The sequence below is a fragment of the Monodon monoceros genome, unplaced genomic scaffold (assembly GCF_005190385.1).
Source record: "Monodon monoceros isolate NGI ecotype Baffin Bay Population unplaced genomic scaffold, NGI_Narwhal_1 Super_Scaffold_9, whole genome shotgun sequence".
In the NCBI taxonomy this organism is placed as follows: Eukaryota; Metazoa; Chordata; class Mammalia; order Artiodactyla; family Monodontidae; genus Monodon; species Monodon monoceros.
In genome coordinates, this window is record NW_021703786.1 from 53,168,716 (window position 1) to 53,185,960 (window position 17,245).

Consider the following 17,245-nt stretch of genomic DNA (forward strand, 5'->3'; position numbering starts at 1 on the left):
CGGCTGCCGGCGAGTCCCCACGGCGGCGGTGGTGGCGGCGACGGCGGCGGCGGCGGCGACTGAGGAGCCGGGGCGTGGAGCAGCAGTGGCGGCGGCGGGCGGCAACGGAGCAGCCATGAGGGCCGGGCCCAGTCACCGACAGTGAGTGGTGGTGGAAGCGGGGTGGGCGACGGGAGGGAAGGGGGTAACCTGCTGGAGGGATACTCCGACTTGGTGGGGGGGCTCTGCCTGTCGGAGGCGAAGGGGCGTGGGGGAGGGACAGTTTGAGATGATGATGCGGGAATTTGGGGCAGGGGTGGTCAGATGGCCCGGCGTCAGGGCTGGACAGCTTGGGGAGGGAACGGGGTGCGCGCTGCAGAGTGAAGAAGCCCGCCGCAGGGGCAGTGTCCCGCGCTCCCCCGTTTGTCATCGTCCCTTCCCCCGGGAGCTTTCGGTCGCCTCTCCCTTTCTGCTTCTTTCAGAGAATCGTCTCGGGGGATGGGGGTGCGTGGAGGATGAAAGCCCTGCTGGGGCTGAAGAAGACGGCTCTGGTCCAGGCAGGGAAGAGCCGGTCGCCTGGAGTAATAGGCTGCTCTGGGTAGAGGGTGGGGGTCGTTTAAAGCTGGGAGGGGTCTAAGGAAAAGTCTGGCAGTTTCGAACCCACGTCCACCGCTGTTTAAAGCTGAAAGGTAACCTTGGGCAGGTCCCACTTAACCTTTCTGAACCTCTGGAAGATGTAATGTGTTTCAACGGACTATTGCAAGCATCATGTATGTGATTGAGATCGTTTATAAAAATTGTAAATTGTGAGTACTGTGCCGAGGTTGCTATATCACCAACAGTATCACTGGATTTTAGATCTTACCGTTATTAATGGAACGACTGATTTCTTTGTCAAGGCGAAACATATTGTTTGTAAAACCTCAGTAGGCACAGCACAGACGTGTTTTCTTCATCAGCACAGCAGATCGTGTGCATGTGCAGAAATACCAGTTTCTTCTGTGATGTGACAAATTAACCATCAGACTTGTGTAGGAAAAATACCATACTCTCAGGCATTTTTACAAATGGTATGTAGCTCCTTACTCAAGAGGGAGGCAATAGAGAATGGAAGGCCAATCTGTTAAATGCTTTCTGAACACAGCCCGTTTAGGTTTGTTCCCTTGTAACCACGGTTGGTACTAACGTGCTTTATGATGAGTTGAAGAAACTAGTTTGAGACAAACTGGGAGGGGTGCACAGTGAGGGATGTGTGAATACAATTTGTTATTTTTTAATTGTAAAAAAGTTTTTCATTGCAAGAGTCTCTGGTTGCCCCAAGGCTCTGTCTCTATTTTGGAGGTTAGATAGCATATAGCAACTTTTCTTTTTTTTTATAGCAACTTTTCATCTCCACTTTTTGTTACCCTGCCTGTGGAACCTCCAGGGTGGAGTGCCTCTCAAAGAAAGACAGAAGCAGCTGTGCAGGAGCCCAAGAGGTGGCTGGTTTGTTTCTGAGGGGCTGAAGGAGCGCTCCTGAGGCTTTGTTGTTGTTCTTGCTGTTTAGGGTGGACAAAGCAGAGGACAGAGTTAAACTGTGTACTTGGAGAGAGAGAAAATGGCTTTCTAGTCACAGCTTTTGAAAGAGATGAAACTCCTTTCAAAAGGACAGAAAGAGACGATGCTTCAGCTCTGCTGGCTCTGAGGATGCGGAGCTTGAAATGGTGAGGTCTTTTGGAAATTAGGGAGTGATTTGTCTTTCATCTGACCAAAGGTAGGGAGTAGCTGTATTAGATCCTTGAAGGTTCACAGATAAGGAGAATGAATTATTTTATAGGAATAGGGAAATGCACCGTAGTTGTCTTTAACTTTTCCATCTGGTAAAATGTGTTTTACTTCTTTCCTGGAAATACACAGTGATACATTATATTTAACTTTTTGCCTTAGTTCCTTGGCTGTCCCAATAAAATCTCTGTCCATAACACAGAGGTAAGTTTTTTATTCTTATTTAGAGGATAGTTTAAAAAAGAAAGCATTTGTTACTGTTGTCATAGGTCATTTACAGAATACAAATTTATTCTGTCTTTCACCACCACATGGAAGATGAAGTAGAGGTATAAAATGTTAGAACTAACCTAACCATCTTATTTTTAATAGTTGGACATTTATTTTTAATTTTGGTAATGCATTTTCCCCTCTATTGGAAATTTCCATCAGTTCAAACAAGTCCATAAATGCTATCCTTATTACGTTGAAATGGTAGAGGTTTGTTCAGCTGTGATGAGAATTTCGTGTCCTCTCCTTCTATTCTCTTTCCTATTTGTGGTTCCTTTTATGTAGTAGATTACTGTTACAGAATGGGGAGTCTTCCCCTGAGGGAAAGAAAGGGGATGGCCAGTGCCTTGATTGCCTTGTTGTGTGAGCAGTCCGTCTAAAGTGGGGATGTAAGGACTTCCCCTGAATCCCTGACATAGCAAGAGCTAAAATAAAAGGAATAAGGTTTACCAGTTCATTTTTATTCTAATAAAATGAATCATTTTTCTTTAAAAAAAAAAAGCAAAAAGCATCTCATGCCTCGGGGGATCCTTTTTATTTTTTTAAAAATTAATTAACTAATTAATGTATTTTGGCTGCGTTGGGTCTTCGTTGCTGCTCGCGGTCTTTCTCTAGTTGGGGCAAGCGGGAGCTACTCTTCGTTGCGGTGCGCGGGCTTCTCATTGCAGTGGCTTCTCTTGTTGTGGAGCACGGACTCTAGGCGCGCGGGCTTAAGTAGTTGTGGCTCACAGGCTCTACAGCGCAGGCTCAGTAGTTGTGGTGCATGGGCTTAGTTGCTCCGTGGCATGTGGGATCTTCCCGGACCAGGGCTCGAACCTGTGACCCCTGCATTGGCAGGCGGATTCTTAACCACTGCGCCACCAGGGAGGCCCCTCGGGGGAACCTTTTTAAAGCAGTCTGTATAAAAACAAAATTTTGGAGTTTTTACCTCCCTCTCTTCTTTCACTGAGAATATTTGCTTGCAAACAGAATCTTTGTTTCTTCAGAGCCTTTGTGATTTTGCCACCCATTCCTTAGCTGAAGTCACTTTTGTGATATTTTTATAGCCACTTAACAATAGAGCACAAAGGGGTTTTTTTTTTTTTTTGGTCTGTTTGTCATTTGTTTTGGTTCTTTTTTTTTTTTTTTGCAGTACACGGGCCTCTCACTGTTGTGGCCTCTCCGGTTGCGGAGCACAGGCTCCGGACGCGCAGGCTCAGCGGCCATGGCCCACAGGCCCAGCCGCTCCGCAGCATGTGGGATCTTCCCAGACCGGGGCACGAACCCGCGTCCCCTGCATCGGCAGGTGGACTCTCAACCACTGTACCACCAGGGAAGCCCTGTTTTGGTTCTTGATAGAGTGCTAACAACTTTAAAGGAATACTATATGAGAAAATGTTAAAAAGGAAAAGTAGAGTGGATTTATTTATTTATTTATTAAATTGAAGTATAGTTGATTTACAATGTTGTGAGGAGAGTGGATTTAACTTAGTGAATTTGTAAGTTGGTTGTGATGTTTGGAGGGTAAAGGATTCAAGAATGGACCTGTGGTTCAGAGTAGCCTTCTGAGGACCAGGGTTTGCTTACCAGTGTTTATTTAGCACAGTTGTTGGCATAGAGTAATTGCTGATTAAATATTTGCTGAAGGGAAAAATAATAACAATATGAATCATAATCAGCAAACATGGGTTCAAATCTTCTGCAACTTTGTGTATCTTTGAATAAGCTTACCCTTGTGTCTTTACCTGTTTCCTCATGTATAAAACAAAGATAATAATTGTATTTCCTTCATAGGGTTGTTGTGAGGGTTAAATGTGGTAATACATGTAAATTGTTTAGAATGGTACCTGATACTTAGTAAATGCTAAATGAATGCTAATTATTACTAGTGTTTGTTGGATACACACTCTCTTTGTGCCCAGATCACTGGTCAGAGATGATTATGACATAGCCCTTGCCCTCTGGGAGTTCACAGTCTAGTGAAGGAAACAGAAGTATACAAAGTAATTATATAGAATGCAATATCTATTTTTTTAAAAATTTTTTTAAATTAAAAAAAATTTTTTTTGCAATATCTTATTTCATCAGATCTGTGGTGCTAATGATTGTAAGGCTCACGGTTATTTTGCATACCACTAAGAAAGAAGAAATGCTGCTAATGAGACTGGCATGCCATCAGTTGTAAGGTGTATCCTGTTTTCAGAGAAATATGACGGAAAAAAGGGTGTCTTAGAATTGATGGAGAGACTTCCCTGGGGTCCAGTGGTGAAGACTCCATGTTTCCACTGCAGGGGATTATGGTATGATCCCTGGTCGGGGAACTAAGATCCTGCATGCCACATGGCCAAAAGAAAAAAAAAAAAGAATTGATGGAGTGTAGTAAGTGGTGCTCTACTAGAGAAAGGTACAACTTGTTACGAGAGTTGACGGAAGGGCTGGGTTCAGATATCGTCAGTAAAGGCCTCTGCTGCATTGAACCTGCATGATAGGCCCTCACAGATGGACATGAAAGATAGGGCATTCCAGACAGACAGTAAAGTCTGAAAATGGGAAGGGAGAGGGCATTATTGATGTGTACCACCATATCAGGACAAGCAGGAGGAGGAAATGAGCTAAGGCTTTGGCAGAGTAACATTGTATAATGCAGCAGAGCAGGACAGGAAGCTTGGAACATTTTCAGAAGAGACATGAGCCTAATTCTTGGATTTAAACTCCTAAAATATCACAACTCTAAAAAGATGATTCTAATACAATAAATTGGGAAGTGAGAGTATGTGTGAGAAGTGAAGTGGCCAAGGGAAGGGCTGAAGCTTTACAGCTGACCAGAGAGGGGATAAGTGTGAAGTCTCTGTACTCTTGGTGTGAGGCGAATGCTTTCTCAGCAGAGAAGTGCTTAATATCTATTTCTGTCTTTTCACTGCCTATCAGGGTCTTGATTGTGTCCCTTTTAGAGCTTTGTAACTCAGAGTGAAAAGCAATACAACTTGAGAGGAAAAATGCTAAATTTTCTTTATTAAAGATGCATTTAATACAAGGAGGGTAATAAGTTATCAGATTTGATAGCTCAGTTATAAAATGGTGGTTTGGTACAGTGCTGGATTGTACAGTTTCATGGGAAAACATAGGTCATTTAAGGAGTGACTTAAAAGACTCAGAAGGGCTTCCCTGGTGGCACAGTGGTTGAGAGTCCGCCTGCCGATGTAGGGGACACGGGTTCGTGCCCCGGTCTGGGAAGATCCCACATGCCGCGGAGCAGCTGGGCCCGTGAGCCATGGCCGTTGAGCATGTGTGTCCGGAGCCTGTGCTCCGCAACGGGAGAGGCCAGCATACCGTGAAAAAAAAAAAAAAAAAAAAAGACTTAGAAGAAAAGAAGAAAAAAAAAACTGAGTTATTAATTTTCTGGTAACTAACCCTGAAGCTAGTAGGGAAAACTATGAAAAACGAAAAATAGCATAAGCATGAATTTCTATAAGCATGAATTTCTGTAGTGTCTTTTCTTTTCACTGGTAAGCCAAAACTTGACTCTCTCTCTCTCTCTTTTTTTTTTTTTTTTTTTTTTTTGGGGGTACGCGGGCCTCTCATTGTTGTGGCCTCTCCTGTTGCGGAGCACAGGCTCCGGACGCACAGGCTCAGCGGCCATGGCTCACGGGCCCAGCCGCTCCGCGGCATGTGGGATCTTCCCAGACCGGGACACAAACCCGTGTCCCCTGCATCGGCAGGCGGACTCTCAACCACTGCGCCACCAGCGAAGCCCTCTTTTTTTTAAAAAAGTATTTATTTATTTATTTGGTTGTGCCGGGTCTTAGTTGCAACAGGCAGGCTCCTTAGTTACAGCTCACCAGCTCCTTAGTTATGGCACGTGGACTCCTTAGTTGTGGCATGCATGTGGGATCTAGTTCCCTGACCAGGGATCGAACCCGGGCCCCCTGCATTGGGAGCACGGAGTCTCGACCTCTGTGCCACCAGGGAAATCCCCCAAACTGGACTCTCTTAAGCTTTTTGGACTCTGGTCTCATTGAAAACTTTTGGGGTTGATCCTCAGCAGTCAAATTCAGCGAACATTGAAGTGCCTACTGTGTGTTAGGCGTTGTGCTAGGCACTGAGAATTAAAATGTGAATGACATGATCCTTGTTTTTAAGGTGCTCACATTTTTTTTTTTTTTTAATTTTTTGGCCACGCTGCTCGGCATGTGGGATCTTGGTTCTCCCACCAGGGATTGACCCCGTGCCCCCTGCGTTGGAAGAGTGGAGTCTTAACTAACCACTGGACCACCAGGGAAGTCCATTAGGGTGCTCACATTTTTTTTAAAAAATTTATTTATTTATTTATTTATGGCTGCGTTGGGTCTTCGTTGCTGTGTGGGCTTCCTCTAGTTGCGGCTAGCAGGAGCTACTCTTCATTGAGGTGCGCAGGCTTCTCATTGTGGTGGCTTCTCTTGTTGCGGAGCATGGGCTCTAGGCGCGCGGGCTTCAGTAGTTGTGGCTCCCAGGCTCTAGAGAGCAGGCTCAGTAGTTGTGGCTCATGGGCTTAGTTACTACACAGCATGTGGGATCTTCCCAGATCAGGGCTCGAACCTGGATCCCCTGCATTGGCAGGCGGATTCTTAACCACTGTGCCACCAGGGAAGTCCCCTAGGGTGCTCACATTTTAATTGGAGGCTGACAAATATGCAATTGTAAACCAATACAGTATGTGCTGTCATAGAGATCTGCACTAAGAGCTATGGGAGCACTGGTTCTGCCTGGGGGTGGGAAAGGAAGGTTGGAGAAGGCTTCCTGGAGGAAGAATCAATTGAGTCTTGAAGAATGAATACAGTTTGGCTGCTTCAACAGAAAAGGATTGGAGAAGATAGTGTTTCAAGTGCAAAGAACAACTTGCACAAAGGTATAAGAGTATGGGCCCTTAGGCTAGTGGTTTAATGTGTGTAGACCATGGGGTATGGGGTAGGAGTGGAAGGACGTGAGGTGAAAGATGGGTTGGAGCCCAATTGTGGATGGCCTTGGTGAGGGGTCTGAATTTTATTTTGTAGGTGCCATGGAAGAGTTCAGATCACTCTTTAAGAAAAGTAACACTGATGGATCAACAGCAAGGTCCTATATCCTGTGATAAACCATAATGGTAAAGAATATGAAAAAGAATGTATATGTACAACTGAATCACTTTGCTGTATAACAGAAATTAACACAACATTGTAAATCTACTATACTTCAATACAATAAATTTAAAAAAAAGAAAAGTAATCTAACACTGTTGACAGTGTGGAAGTTAGATTTTAAAAGGAGAAATTGGCTGCAGGGAGACAGTTAGTTATGAGACTGGTGTAATGGTTGCTTGAGAGATATTGAAGATCTCAATTACAGTGGTAGTGATGGAATTGTAGACAGATTAAAGGGCTTTTTAGGAGACTGACTAGAAGGATCTTATTGACTTTATGTTGGGGAGTGTGTAAGGGAGAAGTAGTTGTCGAAGATGGATTTGAAATTGCTTGGGCAACTAAGTGGATGGTGATGTCATTAAACAAGGTAGGGAATACAGGAATAAGAGGGTGTTACATTTGAGGGAAAATGAGTTTGATTTTGGTATGTTAGATTTGAGGTGTCTGGGAAATCCAGGAGCAAATGTCCAATAGGCTTCTGGATATTTGGGTCTAGAGTTCGGTAGAGAGGTTTAGAATGGAGATGCAGATCTAGAAATCATTAGGGTGTAAGTAATAGTTAAAGCCAGCATGATGACCCTGTGAGTCTAAGTTCCAGTTGCTTAATATGTTGTTCATTCACATCATCTGGAGGGGTTGGCTTAATGGAAATGTGGCACTCAGTACTTTCTCAGTAGTAGTTCATACTTATTTTTACATTTTTTAATGTGTTACATACTTGGCTTAAATTAGCAGCTTTTAGGTTGCAAGCAAGAATAAAACACAAAACTTCTCATCTTAGGGGAAAGAATGGAATTACTCTTAATTAAATAAGGATACCGTTCCTGCTTAAAAGCATATGTAAGTTTGTAAATTTTTCAATGAAAGGAAATTAGTGTGCACATCAGCTGTACATTTTCTTTTCCTATTCTCAGTGGTTTACCAGACTTAGAAAACTGCCTTTTCTTTATTTCTTTTTTCTTTCTTTCTCTCCTTCCTTCTTTTATTTTTGACTGTGTTGGGTCTTTGTTGTGGCACACGGGCTCCTTTCTAGTTGTGGCGCGTGGGTTCTGTAGTTGCGGCACACGGGCTCTCTAGTTGTGTCGCGCAGGTTCAGTTGCCCCGCAGCATGTGGGATCTTGGTTCCCCGACCAGGGATCCAACCCGCGTCCCCTGCATTGGAAGGCGGATTCTTAACCACTGGACCACCAGGGAAATCCTGAAAACTGCCTTTTCTAACATCAGTTCCATTATAGATATGGGGGGGGGGGAAGGAATCTGTTCCACTGAGTACCTCAGATTAAAAGCTAGGTGAGAGCTTCCCTGGTGGCGCAGTGGTTGAGAGTCCGCCTGCCGATGCAGGGGACGCGGTTTCGTGCCCCGGTCCGGGAAGATCCCACATGCCGCGGAGCAGCTGGGCCCGTGAGCCATGGCCGCTGAGCCCGCGCGTCCGGAACCTGTGCTCCGCAACGGGCGAGGCCACAACAGTGAGAGGCCCGCATACCGCAAAAAAAAAAAAAAAAAATTTGGGTGATTTTTTTTGGCTGCTTTGGGTTTTCGTTGCTGTGCGCGGGCTTTCTCTAGTTTTGACCAGCGGGGGCTACTCCTCGTTGCGGTGCATGGGGTTCTCACTGCAGTGGCTTGTCTTGTTGTGGAGCACAGGCTCTAGGCGTGCGGGCTTCAGTAGTTGTGGCTCGCAGGCTCTAGAACGCAGGCTCAGTAGTTGTGGCGCACGGGCTTAGTTGCTCCACAGCATGTGGGATCTTCCCGGACCAGGGGTCGAACCCTGGTGGATTCTCAACCACTGGGCCACCAGGGAAGCCCATACCTCCATTGTCTTTCTTAAGGTTAACCTAGGCAGCCAACTTCCATCTATAAGTAGACACTTTTGGGGAAGCTTAAAAAATCCTTGACAAGTTGATCCTAAAATTTATATGGGACCAAAATAGCCAAAACAATTTTGAAAAAGGTTAACAAAGTTGGAAGACTCATACTACCTGATTTCAAGACTTACTGAAGATCTACGGTAACCAAGACAGTGTGGTATTGGCAAAAGGATAGATATATAGATCAATGAACAGAATAGAGAATAGAGAAATAGACCCACACTATTAAATAGGGCTGTTTGATTTTTGACGGAGGTGCAAAGGCAAGTCAACAGAGAAAGGATAGTTTTCTCAACCGCTAGTCATTGGAACAACTAGATATCTATACGCAAAAAAAGAGAAAAAGAACCTCAACCTACACTTCACACCCTATGTAAAAATTAACTCAAGATCAATCACAGACCTTAATGTAAAATGGAAAGCTATAAAATATTTAGAATGAAACAGGAGAAAATCCTTGTTACCTTGAGTTAGGCAAAGAGTTCTTAGATACAGTACCAAAAGCAAGATCCATAAAAGAAAAAATTGATAAATTGGGCTTCATCAAAATTTAAAACTTTTACTCTGCAAAAGCCAAGATACAGACTGGGAGAAAGTATTTGCAAGTCATATATCAAGATAGGAACTGTATATAGAATGTATAAAGAGCTCAAAACTCATCAAGAAGAAAAGCAAATGACACCATTAAAAAAATGGGTGAGAGATTTGAATGACTTCAGCAGAGAAGATATATGGATGGCAAATAAGCTCATGAAAATGTCCTCAACATCTTTGTCATTAGAAAAATGCAAATTAAAATCATAATGAGATGTGCCATTAGAATGACTAAAAAACAACAAAAGAAAACTGTCTAGATTATGGACTGATGAGGATGTGGAACAATTGGAACTTTGGAAAACACTGTGGGGGTTTCTTATAAAGTAAAACATACACTTAACCATATGACTCAGGTGTTTACCCAAATTAAATGACAACCTCTGACACAAAAACCTGTATGTGAATATTTATAGCAGCTTTATTGGTACTCACCCAAAACTGGAAACAACCTGAATATCCCTCAACTTTGGAATGGAAAAACCAACTGTGATGTATCCATACAATGGAATACTACTCAGCAACAAAAAGGAACTATTCATATATGCAATAACATGAATGAATCTCATATGCATCATGGTAAGTGAAAGAAGCCATACTCGAAAGGCTACTCTACAACCAGGACCTACTGTATAGTACAGGGAACTATATTCAATGTCTTATAATAAACTATAATGGAAAAGAATCTGAAAGAGAATGTATATATGTGTGTGTGTGTATATATATGTGATATATATATATATCATATATATATAACTGAATCACTTTGTTGTACACCTGAAACTAACATAACTTTGTAAGTCAACTATTCTTCAATTAAAAAAAATACTACGTGATTGAATTTATATGACATTCTGGAAAACTCAAAACTATAGGGACGATGGAGAACAGATCAGTGATTGCCTTGGGTTAAGGGTAGGTGAAGTGTTTGACTACAAGGGGGTAGCATGAGGATATTTTGGGGAGGTGATAGAACTGTTCTGTACCTTGTTTGTGGTTATAGTTATATGAATTTATGAATTTATGAGAACTCTTAGAACTGAACACTATAAAATGAATTTTACTGTGTAAAATTTTTATTTATTTATTTATGTCTGCATTGGGTCTTCATTGCTGTGCACGAGCTGTCACAGGGTCTACTCTTTTTTTTTTTTTTTTTGCGGTACACGTGCCTCTCACCGCTGCGGCCTCTCCTGTTGCGGAACACAGGCTCCGGATGCGCAGGCTCAGCGGCCATGGCTCACGGGCCCAGCCGCTCCGCAGCACATGGGATCCTCCCGGACCGGGGCACGAACCCTCGTCCCCTGCATTGGCAGGGGGACTCCCAACCACTGCACCACCAGGGAAGCCCTCAGGGTCTACTCTTCGTTGTGGTGTGTGGGCTTCTCATTGCGGTGGCTTCTCTTGTTGCCCAGTGCGGGCTCTAGGCACACGGGCTTCAGTAGTTGTGGCACGTGGGCTCAGTAGTTGTGGCTTGCAGGCTGTAGAACGCAGGCTCAGTAGTTGTGGTGCATGGGCTTAGTTGCTCCATGGCATGTGGGATCTTCCCGGACCAGAGCTCGAACCCGTGTCCCCTGCATTGGCAGGTGGATTCTTAACCACTGTGCCACCAGGGAAGTCCCTGTGTAAAATTTTTCAGAAAGAAAGTCTGAGGGTAGAAGACTTTAAAAAAGATTTTAAATAAGTCTTTAAAGACATTAAAGAATTCCAGAAATATAACTTCTTAAATATTTGAATTTTTTAACTTAATTTCTTTTTTGAATATATTTTAAATAATTTAAAAGATACATAATGAGGGGACTTCCCTCGTGGTCCAGTGGGTAAGACCCAGTGCTCCCAGTGCAGGGGGCCTGGGTTCGATAGTTGGTCAGGGAACTATATCCTGCATGCCGCAACGAAGATCCCACGTGCCACAACAAAGACCTGGTGCAGCCAAAATGAAGACCTGGTGCACCCCTCTGCTGGGCATCCATCCTCTTCCCTTTGCTACTGGTTTTTTGGTGGGAGATAATTTGAACTATTTGCTAGTGTTTCTGGATCATGTCTCTACTCTGCCCTTTTTTTCCACAAATACTCTGGTTTTCCATCAGGTCTCAAATTTCTAAGTAAGGACTTTTATTTAGATAAAATAAGATCTTTCCTCTTAAGTAAGGGATTGTTGGGTATCCAATTAGGCTTCTATATCTCACCTAAATATTTGCCTGTTCGTGGTAAATCATTAATCTCTAGTCCTTTGATGTTACTCTCTCCCCCACCTTTCTCTCAAAGGCTGTCAAGTGGAAATTATCTTTACTTCTTTCTTCCACACCTATAGAGTTTACTATATTCATGTTGGCCTTTCCTTTCTTCACCATACTGTTAATCCTCTGTGACCTTGTATCACTGTTTCTCTTTCAGCCGAATCTTTAGTCTTTCTGTCTTTATTTTTTCTTTTCACAGTAATTCACTGCATACACAGACAACTTCTCCAGATGTCTAGGTTTAACTCAGATCTCTCTCTTTCTCTCTCTTTCCCTCTTCCCTGCGCCATCCCTCCTTCCCTCCTAGAATCCAGGCCTATATATATATATATTTTTTTTCAGGCCTATATTTCCAAAACCCACCTAGACATTGCATAGGCATCACAGAATTCATTGTCTTCCCCACAGAATCTAAACATTCTAGATTTCCTGCCTAGTTGAATGGTATTAACAGCCACACAGTTGCCTAAATCAAAAACTTTGGACTTGACCTTGTTTCTTCCTTCTCCTTCATCACTCGTATCTGGTTGATACCTAGGTCTGATTTTAACCTTCAAGGTCTCCTAAACCTGCCGTTTCCTTTCCAGCCATATTGCTGAAGTCTTGGATTAGACCGTTTTCATTTCTCACTAGGACCGTTGCAGTAACCTCCTAACTGGTCTGTATGCCTCAGGTCTTATCATCCTTCACTTGATCCACCACACTGCCACACGAGTGATCTTCCTAAGTTCTAAGACTACTTACGTGCTTTCCCTTTCAAACCCTTCATTACCCACAGTGCCTGATACATAGCACATGCTTGATTCCATCTTCCCTCCTCCTTTCCTCATTATGTTTTTGCTCAGGCTGTTTTCTTTCCCTCCAAGGACACTTCCAAAACAGGCAGACAGACATAACCAATAATCTAGTGAATCTCCTGATTAATCTTTAGGATTTAGCTCACAGCTCATTTCTTCTGTGAAGTCTTCCTAGTTTCCAAGTCAGAATTAATCACTTCTGCTTCTGGGCTGCTCTGATATTTTAGTATCCTGTTAGCATTACACTTATTATTCTAATGTTTTGTTTCATCAGCTGGATTGTGAGCTGTTTGTGGGTAGGGGTTATGTCTTTTTTACCCTTTTAAGTTCAGCAGCACCTAACAACTAAGCCTGCCAAATTTATTGAGTTTCTAGTACGTGTTGGGAACTAACAATTCTCTGGTAAACAAAGTCCCTGTTCTTATGGAGCTGATGTTCTAGTGAGGGTAAACAGACAACAAACAACTTTTAAAAAATCAGTTGCAGAGCATTAAAACAGCATGATGTATTAGAGGATGAATGGATAGCTACTTTAGATTGGGAGAATAGGGAATATCTCTCTGAGGGTATGGCATTTAAGATCCAGGAGGATACAAGGATTAGCAGATCAAACATTCCAGTGCAAAACTAAGGAGGAATGAACTCTGTATGTTGGAGGAGCAGGAATAAGACCAATGTGGCTTGAATATGGTGGGTGAGAGGGAGAGTGATGCAAGAAGAGGACAGAGGCCATATGACATTGAGATTTGAAAGCTAGGGTAGTGTGCTTCCTTTGGAGGCTTTTTAGCAGGGATATGATGTGAGTTGATTTGTACTTTTAGAAAGATACTCTGGTTACTGTGTATAAATGGTGATTATATTTATTGAGATGGGTAAGACTGTGGCAGAACATATTTAACAAGGATTCTGTTTTGGTCATGTCGAGTTCAAGCTGCATGTTCGACAGCCAACTGGAGCTGTAAGATAGTTGGGTAGAAAAGCCTGGCATTCCAGGGAGAGGTCTGGGCTGGAATTGTAGACTTGGAGATCATCAACGTGTAGACAGAAGTTGAAATCATAGAATTCAGTCAGGAGGTCACCTAGAATGGTTTGTGTCTAGAAAAGAGAGGTCTGACAGAGAAGGAGTAGCCAGTGAGGTAGGAGGAAAACCAGGAAAAATGATGTTATGGAAGGCAAGTAAAGAACATGTAAAGAAGGGAGTGGACCACTGTATTGCATTGCTGTCTCAGATAAGAGCAGAGAAGTACCTGTGGGGTTTGGCAACTTAGAGATTATTGGTGATCTTGAGTAGAACTACTCATTGGACTGGTGGAGATAGATGTCTGATTGTAGTGGTTGGAGGGAGCAAATGAGATGAAAAGCATTTCATTTTCATATGATGACGGCGAGGTTTTGGAAGCCTATTTCTAAAAACTTCCTGTGTAGTTGTTACTAAATTCTTACCTATTTGTATTCCAATGTGGTTATATATTTTTGTCAAAGCATTATAATCTTAATGTTTTTGTACCATCATTTTAGGTAGATACCTGTCCTCTCAAAACCTAGCTTAGGGGCTTCCCTGGTGGCGCAGTGGTTAAGAATCCGCCTACCAATGCAGGGGACACAGGTTCGAGCCCTGGTCCGGGAGGATCCCACATGCCGCAGAGCAACTAGGCCCGTGCACCACAACTACTGAGCATGCTCTCTGGACCCCGCGAGCTACAACTCCTGAGCCCGCATGCCACAACTACTGAAGCCTGCGCACGTAGAGCCCGTGCTCCGCAACAAGAGAGGCCACCGCAATGAGAGGCCCTCGCACTGCAATGAAGAGTAGCCCCTGCTTGCCACAACTAGAGAAGGCCCACACGCAGCAACAAAGACCCAACGCAGCCAAAAATAAATAAAATACATTTATTTTAAAAAGAAAACCAAAGAACCCCCTAGTTTAACTAGGGTTATGAACAATACATATACACTGGTGAGTGAATGAGACTGTATTTAAGGATCAGGTCCCTAGTCTTGGAAAAGCAGACTGGCTTGACCTTGGCTTTATGATACATCACTTTTCTCAGCTGTCAAATGAGCATAACAGGACCAGTTTAGCTCAGTGGGTGGTTGTGAGGCATGACTACTAATGAAAATTGTAAAACACTTTTGCAAGTTAAAATGTGATATAAATGCTAAATAATAGTTTTTGTTTTTTGTTGGGTTTTTTTTGCGGTACACAGGCCTCTCACTGTAGTGGCCTCTCCCGTTGCGGAGCACAGGCTCCGGACGCGCAGGCCCAGAGGCCATGGCTCACGGGCCTAGCCGCTCCGCGGCATGTGGGATCTTCCTGGACCGGGGCACGAACCCATGTCCCCTGCATCGGCAGGCGGACTCTCAACCACTGCGCCGCTAGGGAAGCCCTAAATAATAGTTCTTTATTGGGATGTTGTGAAAATTAGCAATATGCTGTCTCTTAGAGCCCTTAAGTTCCTTTTGAGAAAGGTGATATATATATATTTTTTTTTTTCTTTTTTAATAAATTTATTTTATTTTTGGCTGCATTGGGTCTTCATTGCTGCGCGCGGGCTTTCTCAAGTTGTGGCGAGTGGGGGCTACTCTTCGTTGCGATGCGTGGGCTTATCATTGCGGGAGCTTCTCTTGTTGCGGAACACTGGCTCTAGGTGCGCGGCCTTCAGTAGTTGTGGAGAGCTGGCTTCAGTAGTCGTGGCTCGCGGGCTCTAGAGTGCAGGCTCAGTAGTTGTGGCGCACGGGCTTAGTTGCTCCACGGCATGTGGGATCTTCCTGGACCAGGGCTCAAACCTGTGTCCTCTACATTGGCAGGCGGATTCTTAACCACTGCACCACTAGGGAAGTCCCGGTGATATATTTTTGTAAATACTATTTGCAGAAAAAAATAGCTCAGGATTTGGGAAAAGATTGCTATCCTAATTTCTGGAGTGTAACAATTATGGAACCATAATGAGACAACTTTTTATTAAAGAGAATATTTCCTAAAGGTTTATTATAATATCACTTTAGAGGTTTCTTATCACAAGGGTTTTACCATCTTGGCTTTTTGGTTCAAGTGAGGGTGTGAGTGGCACCCTATGGCAGTTAAAACTCTGACTGTTAAAAGGACTGGTGGTGGTGATTTATTATCTATATTTAAAGTGTCACAGCCAATCAATAGAACCACTCAAAAAAAAGCATTGAAAAAGCATTTTAATTTATTTTAGGCAACACCATATAGACATTTTAATGTAGGCTTAGGTGATGGTTGCAGTTAGGCTTTAAAGAGAGAGACAGTGCCATTTCAGGCAAAACTAGCACTCCTTGTTCCACACCTGGTTCTAAATATAGAATTGGTGGCATCATTACCTATAATGTACTTAGAAAATGCCTGAAATTTGAATCTGATGAACTAAATTTTTCTCAGCCTCTAAAGTAACATTAACAATAGAGGAAAACTGGGATGTGGTTCTTTTGATGTTTAAAACCGATAAGGGAAATGGTTAAGCAATAGTCTGCTGACGTGCTCAGAACCTTACCCTGCTGACAGCTCAGTTGGGATCTTGTGTATTATTTTTTTCCGCGGAGACCTGTGTATTGCTAATTTTAGAACAGAGTGACATGAAGTTCTTAGCTTTACATAGGTTGGAATTGAATCTTTTTTCTGGAATTTCAGTTCCACAATCCATTACCTCTTTGTATCAAGGACAAGTGAAAGGTTTAGGTTTCTTTTCCTCTTTGATGGGAAGACTGTACTTGTTTTTGCCTCACCCAGGCATTATTCGCTTTATTTTTGCATTTGGTGACTGGAGAGGGGGTCCCTGAATGGTCTGCTTCTACAGCAAAGACGGTGGAGTAAGCTTTCTTTCTGGGAGATGCTTCACATTTGTGGTTGTATTTAGGCTTTCTGTTATCTGCTGCCACCATCTGCCTTGCTCATTGTAGACTCAGGGATTGGCTTCAAGTTCATAGGTAAAGGTTCATCTTAAATTCTTATTTTAGTTCCTTTGGGTTTGATTTGCCGTTGACCTGTATTCATTCTACTTAATTGTTTCTTTTACAGAGTAGATATTTCACAAAGCTTCTATCATATATTTTTAGGAATGTATATTTTTTCCAGCTTTATTAAGGTATAATTGATTAATAAAATTGTAAGATATTAAAGTGTACAACATGATGATTTGAGGCACCCTTATCTTTTGTTATTCTTCTTTTTATTCTGGAGGCTTGCAGTTGGCAGTACTATCAAGCCAAAATACCTTTGGGACTGTATGGAGAAGGCACTTTCCACTACTTCCTAACCATATGGAATATATGTAATACTTGATCTTATGTATTTCTTCTGTGACTACTAACTAGTTCATGCCCTTTGAAAATATCCCCTTCGGTTGTTTCTTTTTCTTATTGACTTGTAAAAATTATTCGTGTTTTGTGGCCAATTTGTTGCAAATATTCTTTAAGGCTATGTATAAATGAGAAAGCAGGCTATTGCATCAAATGCTTATCCAAGGTGATATTTGGTTAAAATGTTTGCCTTGGTTATTTGAGCAATGGTAAGCTTCTTTTGTCTCTTTCCTTCCAAAAATGCATAGAAAAGCTCCTTCTGTCTGAAGTAAAGTGTTGGC

At 42.8% G+C, this 17,245-nt stretch overlaps 1 protein-coding gene across 1 annotated transcript in view; it reads left to right on the top strand.

Moving 5' to 3' along the window:
• Positions 1 to 17,245, top strand: part of FAM222B (family with sequence similarity 222 member B) — a 63,375-nt gene continuing 46,130 nt past the window's right edge. The window contains exon 1 of the mRNA XM_029212298.1: positions 1 to 141. The gene's annotated coding sequence lies outside the window, so the exon portion shown is untranslated. The remainder of the gene's footprint in view (positions 142 to 17,245) is intronic.